This window comes from Emydura macquarii, unplaced genomic scaffold, assembly GCF_026122565.2.
Source record: "Emydura macquarii macquarii isolate MOO-44397 ecotype Brisbane River unplaced genomic scaffold, CSIRO-AGI_Emac_v2 contig_3692, whole genome shotgun sequence".
NCBI lineage: Eukaryota > Metazoa > Chordata > Testudines > Chelidae > Emydura > Emydura macquarii.
This window is the reverse complement of record NW_027133829.1, coordinates 9,642,417-9,666,961: the sequence shown is the minus strand read 5'-3', so window position 1 is coordinate 9,666,961 and position 24,545 is coordinate 9,642,417. Positions and strand designations below refer to the sequence as shown.

The following is a 24,545-nucleotide window of genomic DNA, read 5'->3' as shown; positions in this document are numbered from 1 at the left end:
TTGGGTTCTTGTTTGTTTGCGGTTTTTTTAAAGCCTCTTGCTGTGTTTGTAACACTTCGGGCTTGGCACTGCTGCCTACACTAAAAGGTATTTTGAATACAAGTCCCCCTGTCCCCTGCTTCCCTCAGCAAAAGAACCTGGGGTTCTGGTCTTTGCATCAAAGCAGTGGAGGCTTTTTATCTAAACATTAACCTCTCTTCATTCAAACACAGCTCCGAGAACCTGCAGTAAGCTTCAGCCTGCCCTAGACTGTCCTGCACCTTGCGCACCAGAATCCTGCCTTCCACACTGGAGCATGAGCCTTGGTCTTTGCCACCACATCATTGCACAATAGCAACTGTTCTGTGCAGCGGGAGCCTGATTCAGCTTCAATGGGGTACTCTGGAGAGCGCTACTTGCCATGTGAAGCTGAGACTGCCTCTACTCAAGATGGGTGATTATAATATCTTTTAGTGGATCATCTTCTGAAGTTGGTCCAGTAAAAGGTATCCCCCTACCCACCTTCTCTCCCTAATCTCCTGGGCTATAGCCACTCTCTAGTCAAGATGACAGCCTCTTGGTTCTTTTCTGCTGGGACTGAAGCTGCAGGGTGCCCCATATGCTGCCTGGTTCGGCAACTGTGAAGAGAGAACTATGCTGTGCTACAGCTGGGGAGAAGGAAGTCACCAGCTCCTACGCTGGAAGTATTCCAACCTCAGAAGCAGGGAAATCCCAAGTTACATGAGAAGTCTGATAACGGTATGCTAATGCCTTCACTGACTGTTTCCACCCTCAGTGACCTCAACTACAACCTCATTTGCCACCCTCCCCACGCCCACACCCGCTCGAACACAAACGTATCGCATAGTTAAGTTGTGTGTGTGTAACCCACAAGTCTGAGTGTGCTATATCATGCCCCCCCTCTGAGACAGAGGATGTGGATCTGTTACAGCTGCTGCTTCTCAGACTGTAGTGATTCATGTAACGAGTTCTGGAGGGCCCCCGTTTAATCCTGGCTGTTGGCCGTCACACATCAACCCTGAATATTTGCCGAGGTGGCAATTAACAGTTGGCGGAAGAACAAAATGCCTTGTGATCAGGCAGCGTCTGTCACCTGAAACATGCTCTGTGGGTATTTGGATATGGTTAAGAGGGGGCCCCCTAACTTGGTGTACCTTTGCTCCTTAGATGTTGTGGAGCAGAGGAGGAGAGTGAGTGGCACTTCACTCCTTTAATCCCTCTGTAACTAAAACTTTGGTTCAGAGTTACCCACACCCCAACCTTGCCTTCGGTAAATTCTTTCCATCACTTTTGCAGCTGTGCCCCAGCTGATCTTCACTCGCAGACGTTGTGCGGGGGAGAGTGGAGGTTTGTGGTTCTTGGAAAACAAAGACCTAAGCCAGTACGCCCTCGTCTACTCATCGTGTCTGCTCCCCAACCCACCGAGTTCATTCAAAGCTAGAGGTTTTGCAAGGATCACCCAGTGTCGTGAGTGATTTATGTACCCTAGACACAGCAAGCAATGCGAAAGCACCCACCAGGCAGGGCTTGTGCGTGGGTAGCCCCATCAGCAATGAAATCAGCGTGGGGGCATGGATTGGAACAGCTGCTATCTCTAACAATATTGAACTTGGATATACTGTTAATGTGATGTTAGTAGAGGTATGGGGCCCACCCATTGGCCTGTATATGAACTGTGCATGGTAGGAGAGTTTGAAAGCCAGATCCTAACTGTGGGATTCTTCTATATACCATAGGGTAGGTTCTCTCCTACATCCTTGAGGTGATCCGTTCTTCACCTAGGTGGCCCCATTAACCCACTCCCTGCTGTCCTCACTTCTGAAGGCAATTGTCTGGGGCTCCTGGCAAGCTGTCCAGCTAGCAAGATTGAAAGGAGACAACCTTTGCGTGCTAGCCACCATGCCCTGTGCCAATAACTTGGCTTCCACTGTACAGGGAGCGAGCCCTGAGCCACAAAGGGCTGCTCTCCTTGTCAACCCAATAGCTGCGCCAGGGCTATTGAACGTGTTGCTTTTTTCAAGCACCCTGACCAAGCATGACTGCCCTATGCACCATACCTGCCAGGGCCATGAGGGGCACTAAACAGAGCCAGTTCCTGTTACTGACTTCAGTAAGCACCGAAAGCCAACCTGAGACTGAGCTTCAAAGCAAGAACCTTCTTGTCCAACCATGTTTTGTCTAAGACACACGTTGTGCCTGAACTGCGGTGGACATGGCTCGAGGCCCTTTTGTCTTCCTAAAGGGCCTACAGGGAGCTGAGCACGCTGGTCAACAATAACCAAGACCTACTTTGGGTACCGTGAGAGGCCATGCAGGAAGCATGCAGGCACCTGGAGAGGCCTGGGAACATGGCCCCAGGCCTTTGGATGCACTGGACTGTTACAGCTGTCTGCCTGCCTTGCCTGCCTTCTCTTTCAATTGGATGATCTAGCTGTCCTAGGGCTGAGGAAAGGGAGTGGCTCCCTGGTGGTGAATAGGTGACACGTAGAAGAGGGCTGGGGAGAGGGGAATTTTAAATGACTCTAAAGAAAGAGGGGGTGAGCTCTTGCTTATTGTCAGGCCCATGTAATAAATGCCGTGGAACTGGCAATGGAAGCAGATGCAACTTGATCAGGTAATACTGCCCTGCAGATAGGAGGGGGTAAAATGGGACACTGCTGGGGCCACCTCCTCCGCCCCCCCTCCCACCCAGACTCAGCACTGTGCAGAGCAGACCTCCCTCTGCGGGTACTCACCCCTGGGCCGTGCCTCCTGTCTCCCCAGCCATGTGGCTTTTCGGAAAGACCGGGCAGGGAGGGGACAGCTAGTTACTGAAGGCAGGAGAGAAGCGGTAGAACCAGCTTAAGCGGCGAGCTGTGGGCACGGATTATTTCTTCTACGTTTTGGACGGGTCCGTCTCTGCCTGCTGCCGATGGACTGTTTCCTCCGACGCCTCTCACCTCCGTCTCATAGCGCCTAGATTTCACCTCCATCTTTCTCCAACCTGCCCTCCTAGCGTCTTCCCTGTTCTCACCCTCTCTGTCCCCCTCACTTTTCTCCCTTCCCTCGTCCGCCCATTTAGCTAATCCCATAACTAAACCCCAGACAATGGAGGCACTCGTGCTGCCATTATATCGTTCATGCTGCTGTGTCTGTTATCCTCTTCTCTACTCTTTGTCTGTCTGGTATATTTAGACTGTAAGCTCTTCAGGGCAGGGACTATCTGCTACTCTGTACAGCACCTAGTGCAATGGGGCACTTGATCTTGATTGGTCCTTAGGCACTGCTGTACTAAAGGTGATGAATAATAAATTGCATGTCTTTCTCCTTGTAAGCTGCTTGGGGCAGGGACTTCATGGCTTGTTTGCTTGTGTTTTCCTGTAGAAGTACCAACCCCATTTCTACAGCTAGACTAATGAGTGATTCTACAAGAGTTAGAGGTCTTGATCAGTCATTTAATTCAATGGTCAAGGTCAGGGTCTGACGCAAGCTATATAACCTATTCATGCCACCACGGGCTACAGGGAAGAGAATGATTTTACAGGGTGCCCCACGAGATGGAGTTGGCTGGACAAGGGCTAGGACGTCAGTTGTTTCTTCAGCACTGATTCTCTGTCAGCTGTGCTGTGCTTCGATCAAAGCGAGTGTCCTTCCTAGAACGAAGGGAAACCCCCGTAGAGCATACATTTCAAAGGAAGGTCTCCGAGGGGGACACAGTCGCTGTTTTAGTCTGTGATCCACCTTGCTGTTTCTTGTAAATGAGCTGGATTCTTAACAGTCAGTAAATGGAATAAATTGACGACTGCTACCCTAAAGACTCCTGCACTGCACTCATCCCATTTTCAGTTCTGCTTAAAAATGCAGCTTTCATTATCTGAACGAGTTTCTGCCTTGTAATGGAAACCTTTTGGAATCGAAAATATGATGCACATCCTACAGCCGAGTGACTCCAGTAGCTATGCAATGACTAAACCTCCCCAGTAGCTTCAGAACAATAAGCCAAGGGCAATAATGTCTTTATCGCAGCAAGATCTTTTAAAGCAAAGCGAAGTCATTCCTGTAACTTGCCTTGTGTCATGGGGGAAGGGGGGGATTCATCTGGAACTTGCCCAGTGCAAATGGCTTGTAATGCATTATTCAGCCTTGTGGTTTTCCTCTCCGCCTTTGCTGTAATCTATTGCAATTTAATACTGTTTAACTGCTTGCTTGCTTGCTTTCAGACAATCATCCACCTTCTCCATGGACCATGCCCTATAGCTAGAGGGATATTTTCTGTGTTGAACCATTTAAGGATGTAGCATGGGAAGATGCTATGTAACTCCTATTGTTTGGGTGGGTTTCCAGTTGAGGGCACTTTATAAAAACTAATTCAGTTTCCTCCTCCTGATATGGGATATCCTCCTCTTTTTCTTCAAGTGCTTGCTCATGTCCATTCCAATATAGGTGAGTCCACGCCTCCATGCACGGTTCCTGGAACTTTCTTCCCCTCAGCAGATCCCGTAGGGCTGGCTCCGGCACCCCCTGAGGCCCCACACACATGCCGCGGTATATGAATCACTGCCGGCCCTATGGCCCCTCAGTCCCTGCTTTCCGCCCGTGACGGTTGCTGGAACTAGCCTTGCTCTCTGCAAGTGCCAGTCCCCTTGTTTGGACTTGTTTGTTCTTCTAAGTAGTTTAGGGGAACCCTGGTGGTAGACGTGGCTAACCAGCAAGACAGGCAAGGCCAGCTAGGTACCACTCCCAAGAACAAAGACAACAAAAAGCTGGATTTGTTTGGGAGGAAGGTTTATTCCATGGCAAGCCTGCAGTTCAGGATTGCCAACCATCAGGCCCTCCTGGGTAGATATAATTTCAACGTGTGGGACTCCCTCAGGGGGTTCGCTGAGGCCCTGCCCCAGGACCAGGCTGCAGACTTTAACACCATCGTGGAGGAAGGAACCACGGTGGCTAGGGCAGCGCTCCAGATGTCCTGTGACGCTGCTGACTCGGCGGGCAGGGCCATGGCTTCCGCCATCTCCATGAGAAGGTACTCGTGGCTGCAATCCTCGGGCCTGTCCCAGGAGGTGCAGCAGTCTATTCAGGACCTCCCCTTTGATGGGTCGGCCCTATTCTCTGACCAGACCGATGAGAAGCGGCACGGTCTGAAGGACTCCAGGGCCACGCTTCGCTCCCTGGGCCTGTACACGCCCCAGGCTTCCAGGCGTTAGTCACGGCCCCAGGCGCAGCAGCAGCCAAGGCCTCCGCCCAGGCCTTTTCAACCCTATAGGGACAGGGAGTTTAGAAGGAGAAATCAGCCCCCCAGCCCGTCCTCAGCTCCTCAGCAGGGGCCCCCCAAGGGGTCGGGCAACCGGAGGAGACAGTTTTGATGGTGCGCCCGAGGGTGGCGCCCCAACTGCTCTCCTGGATCCCCCCGCCCCTTCCTAGACAGGTTAAGGCCCTTCTGTCCCGAATGGGCAAAGATCACTTCGGACCGTTGGGTCCTTGGGATAGTCTCAGGGGGCTATGCCCTACAACTTACATCTACCCCCCTACAACCCTCCCCCTCCATCCCTCTTCATGGACCACTCTCACGACTGCCTCTCACCTCCCGGGAGTGAGGAACGACGAGGCGGATCGCCTCAGCAAGTCGTTTCTACCCCCCCATGACTGGTCACTGCACCCAGAGGTAGTGGCTATGATCTTCCAGAAGTGGGGCGTTCCCCAACTGGACCTATTCACATCGGCCTGGAACACAAAGTGCCTGAGGTTCTGCTCACTCCAGGGTTGCGAGACTGGGTTGATTTCCGATGTGTTCCTCATGGATTGGACAGGAGTCCTCATGTACGCGTTCCCGCCCATTCCGCTCCTGCCCAAAGTGCTCTTGAAAATAAAGAGGGACAGGGCGAATGTGATACTCATCGCTCCGGCCTGGCCAAGACAGCGCTGGTTCAGCACGCTGCTGGACCTTTCAATCGCCCTGCACATGGAGCTCCCGAGGCAGCACGACCTTCTATCCCAGGACCATGGTCCCTGTTGCACCCGGACCTGGACTCCCTGCACCTCACGGCCTGGAGGCTCTGTGGCTGACGGAGGGAGAGAGAGCCTGCTCAGTGCAGGTGCAACAAGTCCTGCTGGGCAGCAGGAAACCTTCCACACAGGTCGTGTATCGTGCTAAGTGGAGGCGGTTTACCTGTTGGGCGGAGTCCCAGGGTATTCCGCCCAGCCTCTCCCCTATTCAGGCGATCCTGGAGTACCTGCTTCAGCTAAAGCTCCAGGGTCTGGCGTTGACCTCGCTGAAGGTTCACCTGGTGGCCATTTCAGCCTTCCATCAGCTGCTAGAGGGGAGATCCCTGTTCTCCCATCCCATGCCGGTCAGGTTCCTCGAGGGGGTGGAGAGACTCTACCCACAGGTCCGTGACCCGGTGCCTCCCTGGGATCTCAACCTGGTCCTCTCGAGACTCACGGGGCTCCCCTTTGAACCCATGGCTTCATGCCCCCTGCTCATGCTTTCATGGAAGGTAGCCTTCCTGGTGGCCATTACCTCAGCTAGGAGGGTCTCCAAAATTAAGGCCTTGACCTTGGAGTCCCCGTATACAGTATTCTATAAGGGTAAGGTGCAGTTGAGGCTGCATCCAGCCTTCCTGCCCAAGGTGGTTTCCCAATTTCATTGTAATCAAGATATTTTTCTCCCTGTGTTCTTTCCCAGACCGCACGGCTCTGAGGAGGAGAGGAGATGGCATTCGCTGGATCTGAGACGAGCCCTGCCCTTCTACATCGAGCGTACAAAGCCATTCCGGAAATCGACGCAGCTCTTCGTCGCAGTGGCTGACCGGATGAAAGGCTCACCTGTCTCCACCCAGTGCATCTCCGCATGGATTACATCGTGCATCAAGTTCTGCTACGAGCAGGTGAAGGTGCCTCTTCCGGGAACCATCACAGCGCACTCAACCAGAGCTCAAGCCTCGTCTACAGCCTTCCTGGAGAGAGTGCCCCTGCAGGACATCTGCAAAGCTGCCACCTGGTCGTCTGTGCACACCCTCACGTCCCACTACGCCGTCGTCCAGCAGGCGAGAGAGGACGCGGGATTCGGCAGAACCGTATTGAGGGCAGCTCACCGGTAACTCCGGCCCACCACCAAGGTATTGCTTGTTAGTCACCTATAGTGGAATGGACATGAGCAACACATCTCGAAGTAGAAAACAAGGTTACTTACCAGTAACTGGTGTTCTCTGAGATGTGTTGCTCATGTCTATTCCACAACCCACCCCCCGTCCCTGCTGCCGGAGTTGGCAGAAAGAAGGAACTGAGGTGTCAGCAGTGCCTCATATACCGCAGCATGTGCGCGGGGCTCCAGGGGCGCCGGAGCCGGCCTTACAGGGTCTGCTAAGGGGAAAAAAGTTTCGGGAACCATGCATGGAGGCGTGCACTCACCTATAGTGGAATGGACATGAGCAACACATCTCGAAGAACAGCAGTTACTGGTAAGTAACCTTGTTTTTCCATGTGACTAATAGGTAAATGGAGAGTTGAAGGAACGTTCCCACAGTTACAAAGCAAATCTGCAGTGTAGACAGGGCTAGAACTCAGGAGACTTGACAGGTAAACCCCTGCTCATTCCACTGGACTACATTTCCCCCTGAAGCTTAAGTACAGTAACAGAATCTATCCTTTCTTTTAAGTGTACTACATGCTGATACGTTTCCTTTGGTCAATTGTCACCTTGTGTTTCTCTCCAGAGGTCAAATATTGGAGCATGTCTGCACAGAGCTGCCCTCTCGCAGATGGACTTTATATTGGTTCTTTCTTTTCCTTGAGCTGAAATAACCATTCAGACTGAAAACCATTTGCTCTGCTTTTTGTCTATGGGAAAACATAATATCCATAGTAGATCAAGAAAGCTTTTCTTGTCCCTCTGTGCAGAAACAATAGCTGTGGTTAAGCAAACCTCTACTTGCGGTAAATCCTGTTTCAGCGGCTGGCTTCCACTACTGTAAGGTCAAAAAGCAGCCTCTTTTCCTTCGGTCCTGACAAGTTCAGCGAAGAGTAGCAATTCTGTCCCTCACTAATTTTGGGGAACTAGCCAAAGACAAAATCACCCCTTAAAAAGGTGTACCTCTATTTTTAAAACTGCATTTTCAAGGAAGGCGGTGGCTGAACTCGTGAGAATCACTCACTACTGCACCCAGGCAGAAGGGAGAGCTGTGGACAGCGCTTCCAGCTGATAACGTCAAAGAAACAGTGAAGAGTGCACAAATCGAAAAAATATCAGACTTTCTGCAGCATTTATGCAGAGTGACTCCTACCAAATACATAGGGGAAAGGTCAGTGCAAAGCATAAGTCTGTCATGTTATCTGTCCTACTGCTGGATGGGAGAACCCATTTTTAAGTGGATTAAAGTGCTGGTTAGAAAACTTTCATCAAAAAAGTTCCCATCAAAACTCATGAGAAAAACATAGCTAGTTTTCTGACCAGCTCTCGTAGAGCAGTAATAGGAGTGAGAACTTATTAGTGAGCCTTCTCTAGTATAAATGTTAACCAGTTAGTGCCGTGGTTGCCTTTAAGAAGGCGAGGCACTATGGGATAATAGCCTAGTTTTTCCCAGGCTGCATTAATATAAACACAGTTAGGAACAGGTGAACAGGCTACAGGTGAACAAGCATCGTTGTGTCTACACAGTAGCTCTTTCACAACTCAACCAAGTCAGTCAAAGTCTGCTCCTTCTGATACCGTCACGTCAGCAAGTCAGATGAGAAGGTTTGGTTACAAAAACCGAGTTATCCTTGCGGTGCAGGTCAGACCTCAAAACTCAGACTTTTTCCTAACTAATTCTGGGCATGAGTGGTTTCTAGCTGGCCACCATTAGCAGACAGTGGGAGAGCTCCATGTGCATCTCCTGCATCCTCAAGCCATTTCACCACTTTCCAGTCAAGGTATTTCCCAACTGGTATAGCTAACAAGTAATGCTGCCCACATTCAGCACTGGTGGGCTGGTCGAAAGCACTCCAAAATCATGAGTCATGCCTCCCAAGAAACATGAGGAGTTTTGTAACAATTTTCTAAATTTGTCTTCTGATTTCTGAGCCTGTAGGATTCAGTGGGGTCACATTTTTCTCTGCACCCAGGAAGGCTAGAAACTTACTTTTTAAAAAAATGAAACCTGAGATTCTCCTCTAATGACATGGATCCAGGAGCAGAGGCTTAAGGAAAACTGGGAGAGTCCCAGTAAAATTGAGAGAGTTGGCGATGCTGCGTGTTACTGACAGCAGCTACAGCTGCATTTCTACATATAGCCAATTGACTCCAGGAGCGGGGGCTTTAAGGAAAACAATAATTATCATAAGACTCATGACAAAATCATAAGAGATTACAACACTGTCAAAATCAGAACCAGGCTACCCGGAGCTGGGGATAAAATATATTCCGCAGGGTAAATCCCCCACTCCCAAAGCAGACAAGGTAAGCATTCAGGGTCTCCCCAACCACAGTGGCCCTTAACAAGCTGCCTACCCAGAATTATGCAATACTTTGGCTCCGAATTTAATGAGATTCCAGGAAGATTTTGGTTTCTCTTTGGTAAGTGTTGAGCACTGCACTTCCTGAAGGAGGCTGCCCAAAGTGATCACTCATGCCGGCTGACTTTGGAGGGGAAGGCGGGGGGCGGGGGAAGGAGGAGGAGACTGACCAGCATAGGAACCGTAGCTCACTCAGAGGCAGAAATCTAATCCACCCTGTGCAGCTTGATCACCAAGTGGTGTATGGGCGTGGGAACATTTTGAAAGTTTCATTCTTTTCTCGAGCAAGAGAGTAATGGGGCCACTCATTTGAATATTGCAGCAGAACCACATTATCTCTCACACCTAGCATAAGATGGTGCTCTTATATAGTACTAGCACGTCTCCCTCACCCAGGGACCAAGCATCCTTTTTTCGGGCCCAGTACAAACTTGTAGCACGGGCCCCCTCCCACACACATACCCATGGGGGTTGCAGCCTGGGCTGGGCCCTCCAGGGCCTCCGGGCCCCAGTAAAGTGTACCTTTTCCCCCCCCGTGTGGGGGCCCTGCCCTCACTAACAGAAGTAGGGCCAATAAAGGCTGGCACCTCACCCAACTTGTCTCTCTTATATAGTCCTGAAAGCCCAGACCTGCAGAGGTGTTTAACTCCCCTTGGCATCAATGGGAATTAGGCTCCTTAGTTCCTTTGAGGATCTGGGCCTAAGTGTTATTTCCATTTTGAAGGGCAAGAAACTGAGGCAGAGGGAGGGATGGAGCGACTCGCTCACCATCCCCAAGTGGGTCAGTAACAATGGCAGCATTTGAACCCAGAGCTCCTGACTGAAATCAGGCCTGCGGCACAGCCAGTCTCTGGGCAGTCTAATGGGCACAACTGGCACGTGGTAGGCTGCCTAGCGCCTACACCACCGGATGGGCGGGAAGAATCCGACGCAGCAGCCTAGCTCCGAAGCCCAGAACAGCAGCAGCAGCCGTATGCCTGGCTGTGATGGTGCCTGTGTGTGCTTGTTCTCAGCCCTGCTCTTTCCTTGCCTTCTTCCAGGTAACCGGACTCTGATTCTTGGCTGGCTTCTGACTTTCAACTCCGGCTCTGACCCTGGGCTTCTCTTCCGGGTGACCGTCCCCTGCTCTAACCACTAGACATGACAGCCCGTATCCCTGTTTCTGACCTTGCTCAGGCCACAGCTCGTTCTCCTGGAGGCTAAAAGAAGTTGGGAGGCAGTGTGTGGTTTATCAGGTTTGGCAAACAAATGCAATGTTAAAAAAATCAAGGACGACGCATCACAAATGCTCTCACCCAATTATCCTGATAAGCATAACTTCCTCTTTGAGCACCTCTGTAGCGAATGTTCTCCGGGACATTACGCTTGCCCTTTAGCCTGACTGGCTAGCTAACGTTGCGGGGGGGCTGGCCAGGTGGTTTCTGTTAGAAGGAGAAACTGAGGATACAAGGCAGGTAATTCTTTGGTGCAGCCCTGTTTATTTATGAAGAACGTACACGAAGTCCTATTCCCCTGAACAGTAGAAGCAAATAATAGGCAGTCTCCTTGCACAATTGCCCAACATGTTTCTCCAGCCAGTTCTGTGTCCCAAGGAGCTCTGTCTTACTGCTCCCGCTCAGAGCTACACGCACAACAGCTTCTCTTCCTGTCTGTTGCGCTGGCTTTCTCTGGTTCTCACACACACAGATTGCCAAACATTCACCTGGCTGGAGTTTGCAGTCAGTCCCGGGGGAACCCCTCAGACCACACGGCTTAGCCCTGCTCAGGCGTGGCCATGTGACAGATGGCCCGAGACAATAGAAGCTACTGCCCAAGGCAATCCCACTCCATAAAAAAGCTTAATTGCTCCTGCCATTTAGCCTGAAAGAAGGGTGGTTAGCACCCTATCCTCTGCAACCAGGTCTGTGATTAATGGCAGCCATTAACACCATCCAACATAACACTCATGTTTCAGGGCACTGAAAGTTTGGGAGTTGTAGTAACACAAGACCTCACTACAACAGGTCTTTTCACTATGGTCTTTGGGGCAAACGCTGTGCCTTCTTTTGTGTTTGTACAGTGCCCAGTACATTGTGGGTGAGACAGTCTGGTGGGGGGCAGGAGGTGGGGAGGGACTGGCCCTTTAAAGCGAGGAGGAGGTTGATGAGGTGGTACCGTGACTTTGTGGGGCAGCAGATGGGGTGAGCGTAGATGAGGAGGTGTGGGGAGACGTGCAGCCAGAACCTCAGGCCTGGCGCACTCCAGTTAAACATGCGCCAGGGTCTCCCGCACGCCGCAAAAGGGACAGGCTTCGGGATGGGGGGGTGAACTGCACCAGGTACACACCCGTGCTCATGGCTCCGTGAAGGAGCCGCCAGCCGATATCCCCGGCGGGCCGTGGAACTGAGGTGGAATACAGACTGTCTCTCGGCCTTGACAGGTGGTAAGAGGTCCCGCCGCTTGGTATCAGGGACTCTGCCACCTGCACACCGAGATGGGGATTGTGTAGCAGGGGCTCCGCGAGGAGATCTGCCCCTTTGGCGGCCGCCACGGACCTGGTTGTGGAGACCAGCCTCCAGGTCTGGAGGAGGTCCTGGTAGAAGACCAGCAGCTTGGAGAGGTCTCGCGGAAGACCCCTCGGGCGGAGAAAAAAGAGCTGCCGGTCGTATCGGAGCCCTCGGAGGAAGGTGTGCACCAGTGCGCTCCACGCAGGACTACCTGCATTACAGAGGAGTCTCTGCAGGCCTGGAGGCGGAAGGTGTGGAACTGGCTGTGGATGCAGCACACACCATGTCCCCCTTCCTCCAGGGGAAGACTCAGGACTAGCTACCTGCAGTGCTGGGAGAGCCCAGGACATGCATAATGGTCTGGTGAGCCTGGAGTAGGGAGCTGGGAGATTCTGTCTCTTAGGTAAACTGTTCTAATCATATTAAACAGATCCCAAGCAGGGAAAAGTAACTTGAAAGCACTTATTGTGTAGTGGCTTTGAGCAGAGGCAGTTGCAGAGTCGGATGCTGAATGTGGCGTCTGTTCTCCCCGTGCGAGTCTGTTCTATTGAACAGGCACAATATTACAATGTTCCTTGCTTCGGTGTAGGAGGGGAAATGGAAGTACAGAGGGCAATGAATGACTTGCCCCAGGTCATACAGGAAGTCTGTGGCAAAGCAGGGAATAGAAACTGGAAACTCTAATGCCCGGCCCTGGGTTTCCAAAACACCATGCCTCATGAGATATTTGGATGATTATTGAAGTGGGGTTGCAGGGAAATTGCTTTTTTTCCCTAACTCTTTACTTAAGGTCTTACTGGGGTTTGAGGGTAGCTTAATATTGAGAAACACAAAGATGTTTTTCATGTAATTGTACATGCTGAATGTCTCTTTATCCTGCAGCTGTGGGTGTTCACTCCATAACCCTGAAGATGCTGGATGGGGAATTTTGAAACACGGGGTATTCTGATCAACCTTACATAAGGTTGGAGCAGCCAACTCCCATTAAGTATCAATGGGTGCCTATTGTCCTCTGTGCTTTTGAAAATATGCCCCTAAATTCCTGGAATCAAAATGTCAGTCACTTTTTTTTTTCATGTGCGTGAAATTAGATTTAAATCTAACAGCCTCATACAGAATCCACCTCCTATAGACTGCTGAGTGTCTGAATTTGGGTTTGGTTTAGATAAACACTCAGAAGTTCAGCAGCTTCAGAAAAATTGCCTGAACTGTTTTGGTTTGCAAAAGTAGTCTGATAATCTCACAGGAACAGACTTCCTGCTTTTAGCTGGTCCTGCCCCAGAAACATAAATGGGCACAAAAAAGAAACATCCAAAAAGCTGTCTAAATTCTTTTGACTGTTGCTGGTGTTGGACTACACTGTTTCGAGAGGCTTGCTAAGAGGAACTGAATAACCCAATGCAGAGTTCTTTAGTGTAGTCACTAATCAAAAGATTGGACTAATAAGTCATAGGGGACTATAGAGAGACAAGATGGGTGAGTAACGTCTTTTATCCGACCAACTTCTGTTGGCAAGAGAGAAAAACTTTTGAGCTTACACAGCTCTTCTTCATCTGCTAGGTGAATCCTTTATACAAACAGCAACTTGAACCCTCCACTCTTATAGTAAAGCCGTTGCTGCCCTACCAGCTGAGTTGTTTGCGCTCTAATGCACAGAAAGAGGAAGCAGGATGACCTGAGTAACTACAGGCTGCTTAGCCTGTCATCAGCCTTGGGCAAAATAATGGAAAAGCTGATGTGGGATTCAGCTGATAAAGAAATAAAGGACAAGAATATAACTAATGCAAATGAACAGGGTTTTATGGAAAATGGATCTTATCAAACCTGATCTCATTCTTTGAGATTACAAATTTGGCTGACAATAGTAACTCCATAGAGGTCATATACATACACTTTTGTGAGGCATTTGAGTTAGTACCACACACCATGCTGGTTAAAAATTAGCATTATACAATATCAAACCACATGTCTAATGGATTAAGAACCGAGTAGTTGAAGTGGATGTCAAAAGGGAATTTTCATCGAATGGGGGGATGCTGTTTCTAGTGGGGGTCTGCAGGGATCAGCATTCGGCCAGACACTAAACAACGTTTTCTTTGATGATCTGGAAGTAAAGGTAAAATCACGACTGATAGAATTTGACGTGACACAAAGATCAGTGACATGGTTGTCCTACAGAATGATCTTAGTAAGCTGGCCTGTTCTAGCCAGACATTTTAATATGGCCTAATGCAAAGCTGCACATCTATGAACAAGGACTGCAGGTGAGACCTACAGAGCAGGAGGGGCAGAGGACTGTGTCCTGGAAAGCAGTGACTCTGAAAAGGATTTAGGGGTCATAGTGAACAAGCAACTCAGTAGGAGCTCCCACTGCGATTCTGTGGCCAAAAAAGACCAGTGCAATCACTGGCTGTATAAACAAGGACGTAGGGGTAAGGAGGTGGTTTTACCTTGATGATGTGGATGTGGGAACGCTGCATACAGGTTTGGTATCAGTTTTTAAAAGGATGTCAAATTGGAGAGGGTGCAAACAAAAGCCACAAACGATGAGAGGGCCGGAGGGACTTCTAGTGAGAGATTTAACGCTCAGTCTGTTTAGCCCTTGACTTGATCGCAGTGTATAAGTACCGTTGGCTATCAGACTCATTCGTATGGTAAGTTGGCACTTAGCCATTTTGGGTTCTTGTAAATACAAGGCTTCCTCCATGTTGGAGGCCCCTTCTTGTCCAAAGTTCCCGCTCTAGGGGAGAAATGGTGGGAAACCTCCAGAAGAGAGGGGTCTGTAATCTGCCTGCCAACAGGGACTCTATATAAGGGCAGAGCAGACAGCGTTTGTGGCTGTCCACCCTGGAGACAGTCTTAACAGCACACACAACTGTCCACCCCAGTGGCAGCTGGAGCAGCAACATCAGCACCGGTTGGTCTCCAGGGAAGAGAGACAAGGGACAGTCCCAGGCTGAAGATAGACACACTTACCTGGATCCAGACGACATCAAGGACCATCTCTGCCGGGGTTCCTGATCTCCTGGAGTCATCGCTGGAGTCGGTATCAGCACCCTGTGAGGGCGAAGAAAGATCCTGAGTATAGAAAAATCCCAAGCCCGGGATATAAGGTTTTATGTTGGGAAAGGACCTTGAGTTCACCTCTATGTTATCAATCCCCGAGTGACCCTTACCCCTACCCTAGCTCTGTTCCCCATCAATAAAACCTTTAATTTGAGAATCTAATTAAGCCTTGAGAGTTGGTACCTCTACCCAACCGGTGATAGATACGGGGGAGGGGCCTCATCTTGAATAAAGTTAGTCATTCATCTAACAGTACTTACGTGGGTAGAAAATACCAAATATTAAAAGGCTCTTTAGTCTATTGGGAAAAAGCAGAACAAGAATCAATGGCTGGGAAGTGAATTCAGACAACTTCAACTTGAAATAAGGTCCACATTTAACAGTCGGGGTGATTAACCACTGGAACAAACTACTAAGGTGGTGGATTCTCCATCTCTTGGAGCCTTCAGTCTTGATCTGAAGGCCTTTCTGGAAGATGTGCGTTGACCAAACACAAGTTGAGCACAGGCAGAGCTGGGTGGAATTCTATGGTCTGCTATTCAGGAGATCAGACTGGATCAAACCGTTCCTTTTGGCCTTAAACTCTATGAATCCTTGTGTGCGGAGTGCGCGCCTGTGGTGGTTCTTTGCTATCTGATGCCAAAGCAGTTACGTCTCTGAATGCTCTTGCTGAACGGAACAGGCTAAAGAAAGGGCTATCGGAGGTACTTGTAATGGTATCATAGTGTGAGCACCTCACAGTCTTTCATGTATTTAGCCTCCCAGAGCCCGTGAGATAGGGCATCCCAGGTTAGTCCTCTAACCACTGAATAATTCTTCCCCTTTGCTATTTCTTCTGCTAAGAGTTTGAAATGTTCCATCTTTCAAATCAGTCTCTTCTGAGCCCATGTGATTGCCTCTGATTTTTCCTTAGGCCTCTGTCTCCTTTATTTAAAGGTACATGCAGGATGTGTGATAAAAGTGACTTAACTCTGAACCAGGTGCTCTAAAAATAGCTTTCTGCAGAAATACCCCCAAGCGTCTGAGTCACCCTGCAACGATTGGGCTTAAAGATGTCACATTGCTGCCAGTGCCCATGTTATGCTGAGTGTGAGACAAAGCTCTTGCTAAGATGGGACACAAACATGAGAAACTGTATTAAACCAAAACGAAAACAAAAAATTGCCTTTCAGAAAACTACCATCACACTCCATCCACTGGCAGTTTGATATCAGGGACTGTATGGGCAGTTGCACGTGGTTTAGGAGATTGTGATTCCTGGCTAAGAAGTTGTCATCCGCAATATTAATCTGAATGAGCTGCTTCACTGTCAAGTGCCTAGCTATAAAACCAATTCAAGCTGTTAAAATGTGCTTTTGCCGCTGAGCTCCAGGGAAGCTGGAGTGGCCTGGTGAAATGGGTACTGGACCAGGACTCAGACCTGGGTTCAGCTCCTACTTTTCTGCCACAAACTTTCTGGAGAGCCTTGGGCAAGTCACTTTGCCTCCCTGCCTCCATTTCCCTATCTGTAAAATGGGAACAATGATCTTCTTACTCTGCTTTGTACAGTGCTTTTAAGCCAGAGTTTTCAGAGGCTTCCAGTGACTCACCTTTCCCCCAACTTGACAGGTGACATTTCACTCTGCTTGTTGTGCAGGTTCACTGAGGTGAGCAGTTTCTTTTCAGTCTCTAATCCCTTGAAGAGAAAGGAACAGGCGCAAGCAGAAACTACGGCTGTGTTTGTAGATATGGTCCCAGGGTGGTTTTGTGCATTAAAAATGTGCGCGCCCCTTCTGGTAAGCTGCCAAGGTGGCCTCTGGTGCCACAGAGTTCAGGCATCCTTGGGGGCATATTGATCAACCCTTAGAGATGCCTAAAAAAACTTGTTGCCCTTTTGCCCACGATCCTGGTAACTGCAGAAATGGCTCCCCTGCCTCCCCCTCAACTTCCCAAAAAGCAGAACCTTTTGAAACCTGTCTTTTCCTTTCCTGGGAACAGGAAGCTGTTCTGACTGGTGCTGGGGAGTTTCTCAAGAATTGAATCCTGGTAATGATTGTGTCACTGGCACGGGGATGCCGGTCTTACCCTCCCACACCTTCCTCCTTTCTCAGAAAAGCCTGGAAACCAAAGGTGAAAGGAGGGGGCGGTGGTGGAAGTTGCTCAGTGCGTTTGCACACTTCAGTCCAGGAAGAGAAGTGAGTAAGTTGGCTGTAATATTTAAAAGTATCTCTGGCTGCGTGTCTCTCAGTCTCAGAACAGCTGGAGCCGCTGCAAAGACAGCTACTGGGTAAGTGCTTTATTCCCTACTATGACTCTTTCAAACAGATCCGTTCCTGGACCAGGGAAACTCACAACTTCAAATAATACGGATTTTGTCGTACAATAATTAGTTCGGTTTTTATGGCTCCAGACGCTTACTATATAGAGAGTTTGGTTTTTCCTCTAAGTAGCGTGTTAATTTCAGCTGTCATAAAATGACATTCACAGATAACCAAAGCATGCTCGCTTTCAACCATAGTTGTGGGAGAAGGGACTGATTCGGCAAGATGCTAAATTTACCAGGATCTCAGAAGGACTCTGTTTGAAACACTGAGCTTCTTTCGTAAGATGTGAAACCAGATCAGCTCTTTCAAAATCCTTTTGGACAAAGTGTGTGCGCATTTCCTTTTCTGAAATATAAAATGGAGTAGTTTGCAGTAATGCTCTTGTAGGTGTGCTACTGCCATTCCTCTAAACACAGCATACCATATGCAAATTCTGCTGTCTGGCTCAGCACCCTTTTTCTAATTGGTAACTTTCTAGGTAATTGGTGGACACTGGAATTTAGGTTTTTGTGCTCTTTTTAATAAACAATTTCTAACAAGTCAAATGCCCATTATGTTCGCTAGGTTCCATTAACAGTATGCTGTAGCAAGATATCTTAAATATTAGCGAGGCTTGTGGGCTTACATCAGTTTTACAGCGGAGTAACTCCATTGAAGTCACTGCTGATTTACACCACCATAAGTGACAGGAGGATTGGGCCTCACATCTCTAAATCCTGGTTTAATCCTGTATGTGAGGGAAAGGTGAAGGCAGAAAGATAAAGGTCACAGTTAAGTCAATTTTTACAACTTCATTTATTACTTTCAGCTCTGTAAGACTTACATGTTCACTACTTATGCAGTACTATCTCAGCTGTAACTGATACTTCGAGAAGGCATTTTTCTTTAGCCCCATTAAATCCTGACTCATTAGCCAATACAGATAAGTGATTTGTAGTCAGAAAATAACCTGCTAAACTCTTACTTTTCACAAAGAACTTGTTTTCTGTTTTGCCCATAATACTGTGCTATTTTTTTTTTTTACTTTTTTTTTTTTTTAAGGTCTGCTGATGGAAATGGCAAAAACATGACCTTTACCAAATTAATGAAGAAAACCCAATTTTTTTTTAACCTGGAAGGGCAGGGACGGGAGAGATGAGACATGCTGGTTTAGAACAGTTCTAAGGGTTTGATCAATCTTTTGTTAAAGTCAGTGAAGAGACTCATTAATTTCAATGGGATTTGGGTGAGGCCTGAAGGGTATGAGTGCATAATTAGTGGGTATATATTTATCAGGGGGTGGGGCTTCTACAATGCTCATTTTGTGCGTGTGTGTTTGTTTAAGTCTCTAACCCAGATGCAAAGATGACTGAAGTCCGTGAACTTTGGATCAGGTCTTAAGGCAATGAAGGAAGGTCAAAAGAAGAATCTTGAAGCCAAAATCCTTAAAAAAAAATGTTTTTTAATCTTGTGAGGGGTGTCTGGCTTTGAATCCCTGGATCTAAACTTCCCCATATGGTGCTTGTCCTAGTTCAGATTCAGAGCTGAAAGGGGGATTGGGATGGGGTGTACATCTCTCATGTCCTTCCCAGCAAGGGAAGATTTAAAAGTCTGTGTGGGAAGTGAAGATGGCAACTTGGAGGATTCTCCAGCAAGGGCTTGCGAGGCTCAGGATAAGAGGCGGTAGAGGCAGGTTAGCCGTTCCAGTGAGAGGGATGAAACTGCCTCTTCAGTCACTCTCTGTAGGAGGCCAATTTGTGTACACAGGAGACTGGGACATGGTAAATTTCACCCCTGTGCAGAGGGCCAGTACAAAGCTGTGGTGCACTTAGTCTGCCTCGGGCGGGCCTCTGCACGGGGGTGAATATCCACATGGGGTGGATTTTGCCCCATCGAACACTAGTAGAACCCACGGAAGCAACAATTCCGTTCCATGCAGCGTCTTAAGTGTTGCTAGCGTCATAATATCTCTGCAGCCCATGGACTCTGCCTTCTTTCTGACGGAGCGATGGCGTTTGTAACCTGCCTGCTTGCGTTGTGCATGAGGAGTAGCCTCACGCTTTATCCCGGTCACACCCGGGACTGTGAAGGCTCTAGCTACAGAGTGCAGCTCTCTAAACATTTATAGAGCGGCTAAGGCCTCAAATGTTAGGAGGACGCTTAACTAGCAGTCCCAACCCAGTGTGGTGATATTCAGATATGTTATAGCAGTGCTAAGATGCTGGTTTACAGTGACACAAGAATGAAAGCTCAGAGTCAAAGCACCTTTTATGTAAACCTCCATTCCTTAGCTCTCTGCCTTGTATCTGTAATCCCACTTTCATACTGCTGTTGACACACTTCTGTCCAGCTAAGAAAACGGCTAATGAGAATGGGCTGAGAATGAACGTTAACTATACAAGTTTTCTCTCTTTAAATCAGACCATTATGGTCATATCCTGTCGGAGTTTTTTATATCCACATTTGGGCAGGATGGAGGGGAAGCATGGAAATGCATGTAGAGTCATATACAGAAATGTGTGTGTAAGGGCAAATTTTGCTGTCTGGTACATGCCCAGTAGCTTTGAGGCACATGTATCCTAAGGCAGGATAATACACCCCATTGTTCAGTATATGAATCTTAGCTTGGCATTCTAGATTGTAAACTCTTTGGCGTAGGGCGTGTCACTTACTACTGACTTTTATTTAGCACGTTGAGAAGTACTGATGAAAAACACAATGTGAAAGCTAGGTACTGTGTGTGCAGCAGTCAATACAGTACAGCCCTGACCTGACTGGTTTCTAGCCACGACAGTGATATAAATATTTAATAATAATAAAACTGTCACTGGCCTGGGACGAACACTGCAAGTTCTGCTCCAAAGATTAGTGACGTTTCAGAGGGTCACTGTGCTTGTAGGCGGGGGGGCGGGGAAGCACTCCTGAGGCAGCTTTTCTTGGTAATTGTCTTACAGGCTCTTCAGAGGCTGAGATTACAGAGCAGGGTCAAAAGAGCAAAATGAATGCAGTTTGGCGTGTAGGGGGGAGAATTATTACATGGCTATCGCCACCCCACACTTGTATTTTTCATTCTGTGAAAAAAGGCTGAGGAGGCAGAGTTCATATTTTAATATGGATTAGGTTTAGGGTAAACTTTGAAATTGAATCAGGCCTCGTTTTTTATTATTACATATACTAAGACACTTGTTAGGCATGTGCCAATCAATTTGCTTGTATGTCGTATCACTGTCCTCCGCTCCCCTCTGTCTTTTTTACCACTTCAGATGGTAAACTCTTTGTGGTCAGAACAGTCTTTCTCAGTCTGTCTAATATCTCGCATATTTTTGGCCTTTTCTGTAGTATAAACAGTCAGTTTGAAATCTCATGGGAATCTCTCTGAAGGCTTTGGGCCAAATCAGAACAGGTCACTTTCCTGTTTCGAATCAGAGGCAGGTATCTGAATCCAAAATGCACAGCAAAAGGAACGTGAACTGTCAAATCTGAACTCCAGGGCTCGACAAACCCCGGGCACCAGGTTGCCATGACATCTAGAAATTTAATTCTGGTGCCTAGTATTTCTCCCAGTGAAGGACTGGGTCCCGGGGGGAACGGCCGCCGTGCTCCAGCCAGGGCGCCCCGCTGCTGGGCCCACGTTGTGTGAGATGGTTCAGCTTAATGAATCTTGTGAAAAATAAATTCAGCTCATCAATGCAAGAAGAAAGTTGAAGTGATGATTAACACGAATGGCCCATCAGTGAAGGAATTTGATCCTGGAAAGGCTGTGGACCAGTGGTACTTTGGTTCCAAATCTACAAGGCATATGCCTGGCCACAAGATACCAAATGAGAAATAGTGGAAGAGCAAAGCTCATTTGTCATTTTACGTCAGAATATGTTATTTCGTATGACATCAATGTGCATGACGTTCTTGTCTATGCTTGCTTGTATGTAAAATATTCTTTATTTATACCATTCAATGGTGGAAGGCGACATTTTTTTGGTAATCGTTAAAACATAAAACTCTGAAAGCTGAAAAGTTCATCTGGCTCCTTAATTTTTGCGCTGGCTCCTAGATACAAAGCAAATTTGTCGAGCCCTGCTGTACGCTTGCATCTAGCTCACCATTACGCTAGTAGTGTCAGGAGCCAGGAATTCAAAGAGTTAAAATGAAGCTGGTCTGTACTTGGGGACAGACAGCAGTGCTAGCAGGCTGAAAGGGAGCCTGCACTCTCCAGGCGTCAGTCATGAGGCAGTGTGAGAAGTGGTGCCTACTGAATTTCCTCATGTGCAGTTTTACTATCTTCTCTGTAAACGTCTTTCCTTAAAAGCTTGAATCCTGCTTTTTCCCTGCTTGTGAATCTCAGACCACCTCTCTAGCTCCTTCTCATGTCGGCTTCTTGCTCAGTGGGGGATCTCTATGTCTTGTCACTTCCAACTGCGAATATACAGGGTGCTGTGTCTTGGAGGCTGACTAAACTTCCGCCTCCCAACCCCCACCCCCAGGAGCAAACGGATCATTATCTAGAAACTTTCAGAGTGTTAGTCTGTACACAGCAAAAACAATGGGAGTCCTGCAGCACTTTAAAGACTAACAAATTTAATTTCTGCAGGCATGAGCTTTCATGGGCTGCAACCCACTTGGTCAGATGCAAGAAATAGAAATCAGATAGGGGGCATATATATACATCCAAGGGTAAGGAACAACAATGGGTAGGGTAGGTGTTAGCAAAGTCCATTCAGTTAGAGTAGATGAGGCCTATTCACAACCGTTGATTAGAAGGTGAGAATGTGTGAGCAGTGACAATTACTTCTTGTAATGACAGAACCATTCCAAGTCCCTGTTCAGACCCAGTCTGATTGTGTCAGGTTCGCAGATCAGTTCCAGCTCTGCAGTTTCTCGCTGAAGTCTGTTTTTGAAGTTTTTTGCAGAAGTATGGCAACTTTCCAGTCAGCTACAGAGTGTCCTGGGAGATTGAAGTGCTCTCCCATTGGTTTATGGATGTTACCATTTTTTGTCTCTGATTTGTGTCCATTTATTCTTTTGCGCAGTGACAGTCCGGTTTGGCCAATGCACATGGCAGAGGGGCATTGCTGGCACATGATGGCATATGTTACATTAGTAGATGTGCAGGTGAATGAGCTCCTGATGGTGTGGCTAGGACCTGTGATGGTGTCACTAGAGTCGATGTGCGGGCAGAGCTGGCAACGGGGTTTGTTGCAGGGATAGGTTCCTGGGTTACTGTTCTTGTTGTATGGTGTGCGGTTGCCGGTGAGTTTTGCTTCAGGTTTGGGGGCTGTCTGTAAGCAAAGATAGGCCTGCCTCCCACGGCTTGAGCGAGTGAGGGATCATCTGCTAGGATAGGTTGTAGATCCTTCATGATGTGTTGGAGAGATGTTAGCTGGGGGCTGTAGGTGATGGCCAGTGGTGTTCTGTTCTTTTCTTTGCTGGGTCTGTCCTGTAGTAGGTGACTTCTGGGTACCCGTCTGGCTCTGTCAATTTGTTTCTTCACCCTTCCAGGTGGTACGAACTGAATCTGGGAAATGCCTATGGAACGCATGAGCTAGACAGGACAGAGATTGAAGCAAAGCACATAACTGAGTTCAAAATATTCACATCCTTGGCCACACTGGGACAAAAACTGTATGGGCTATGCTATGTACAAACAGAGCTGTGGCTTGTGAGAAGAATTAATGGTATAATCATGCAAAAATGATCTCCGGGGGGGGAGGAGGAGAGGCGTCAGTATAGCCAGCTTGATTCTCAGAAGAAGAGAGAGACAAAATCTGGATGGAGGGCTCTGCGAGGGAATTCAGGCAAGCTGAACTAAATAAAGGAGAGGGCCTGCTGCTCTGGCTGGCCTCTTCCCTGATCCTACTGCTTCTGTCCCAATCTGGGCTGCCTGGAGAGTCTAGTAAAACCTGCCCAGCAACTGAATCAAATCTAAACAGTGTGACTTCTAGTCTGAGATGCACTCTAACCTATATTGCGTTGCAGTCTGGATGTCTATCGCCAACTTGTGAGAGGAAGGGAAAGGATGGCATCTGTATGCAGCCACCTGTCTTTACCCTCTGCGCTTGAGACCCCTGCCAGGGAGTTCTGAGGGGCACGCATCCCCTGCAATACCAGCTGTGTTGCAATGTCGTCAGAAGAAACCGTCTGATTTGAAAAGCAGTGTTTGTCACTAAAGAGTAAAATAAAAAGTGGAACCATAAAAGGGCAGAGTTAAGGTTAAGGTTACATGGGCAACGGTCGCTGTCATTTCCTGACTTACCAGCACTGTGGTGTAGCATTTACATTTTAGTGTGAGTGCGTATGGTCTGTATGCTCACGGAAAATACTCCCCGTGACAGTACTCCGCACATCCTAAGCTTCGCTGCCCCCCCGAGGCAGATCATTGTTATCCCCATGGTACAGAGGAGGAAGGGAGACCCGTGTTGTCCGTATGATGCCAAAGCAGGGAGATGACCCTGGGGAAGAAGCTGGCCTTTTCACCCCTTCTCCAGATCCTTGGAAGGTTGCTCTGCATCTTCAGGGCCCATGCTGGGGGCAGAGACTGGACTGGCTAGGATGAAAAGGGCATGTTATCTTCCCTCCCATCTCACAGAGATTCCTTGAAGGAGACAGGGCAGGTGACACCAGGGATTCCCCTCTGGCTACACAGTCCTATTGTCTTGTTGCCAAGAAGGAGGGGACAGGGAACCAGAAACTCAGTGCAGATGACTCTGGCTTCCTGTGGATTCCGCTGTGTGGTGGCATTCCTGCAAAGTTTTCCTAGGGGAGGAGGAGGGAAACAAACCTACTAAGGTGAAAAGTTCCAGAGGGGTAGCCGTGTTGGTCTGTATACAGCAAAAAACCTACTAAGGGAGGAACGTGGTGGAATCACTGCAAAGGAATCCTTGCAAAGATTTCCTGTGGCAGAGCCCCTCCCTGGGGATTTCCCCTTGGGCAGGGATGATCTGGCCCAGAGGGAACTTGTCTAGAATTACAACCCAGATTTCCTGATTCTCAAGCCTGTACTATAGCTACCAGACCATCCTCGCCTCAGTCACGGCCTAGCATGCTAGGCTCTTTCCTGGAGGAGTGTGACCAAAGCTGGACCCTGGCCCTGGGCCTTCAGAAAGCTATCGCATGCATGGTAAAGTTCCAGGGAAAAACAGCGTTGAAAAGGGATGTGACTTTACATGACTGGAAATGACTAAAACCAAGATTGTTGTTCTAGAAGGGAGGAGCTAGCAGCATGATGGATTGACAGAAAGAAAAC

At 48.4% G+C, this 24,545-nt stretch overlaps 1 long non-coding RNA gene across 2 annotated transcripts in view; it reads right to left on the bottom strand.

Moving 5' to 3' along the window:
* Nucleotides 1–13,759: 13,759 nt before the first annotated feature.
* LOC137146059 (uncharacterized) overlaps nt 13,760–24,545 on the bottom strand; it is a 44,936-nt gene continuing 34,150 nt past the window's right edge. For both annotated transcript variants that reach the window (XR_010917823.1, XR_010917822.1), the window contains exons 2-3: nt 14,934–15,014; nt 13,760–14,061 (exon numbers count right to left, since the gene is read on the bottom strand). This is a non-coding gene — a long non-coding RNA (uncharacterized lncRNA). The remainder of the gene's footprint in view (nt 14,062–14,933; nt 15,015–24,545) is intronic.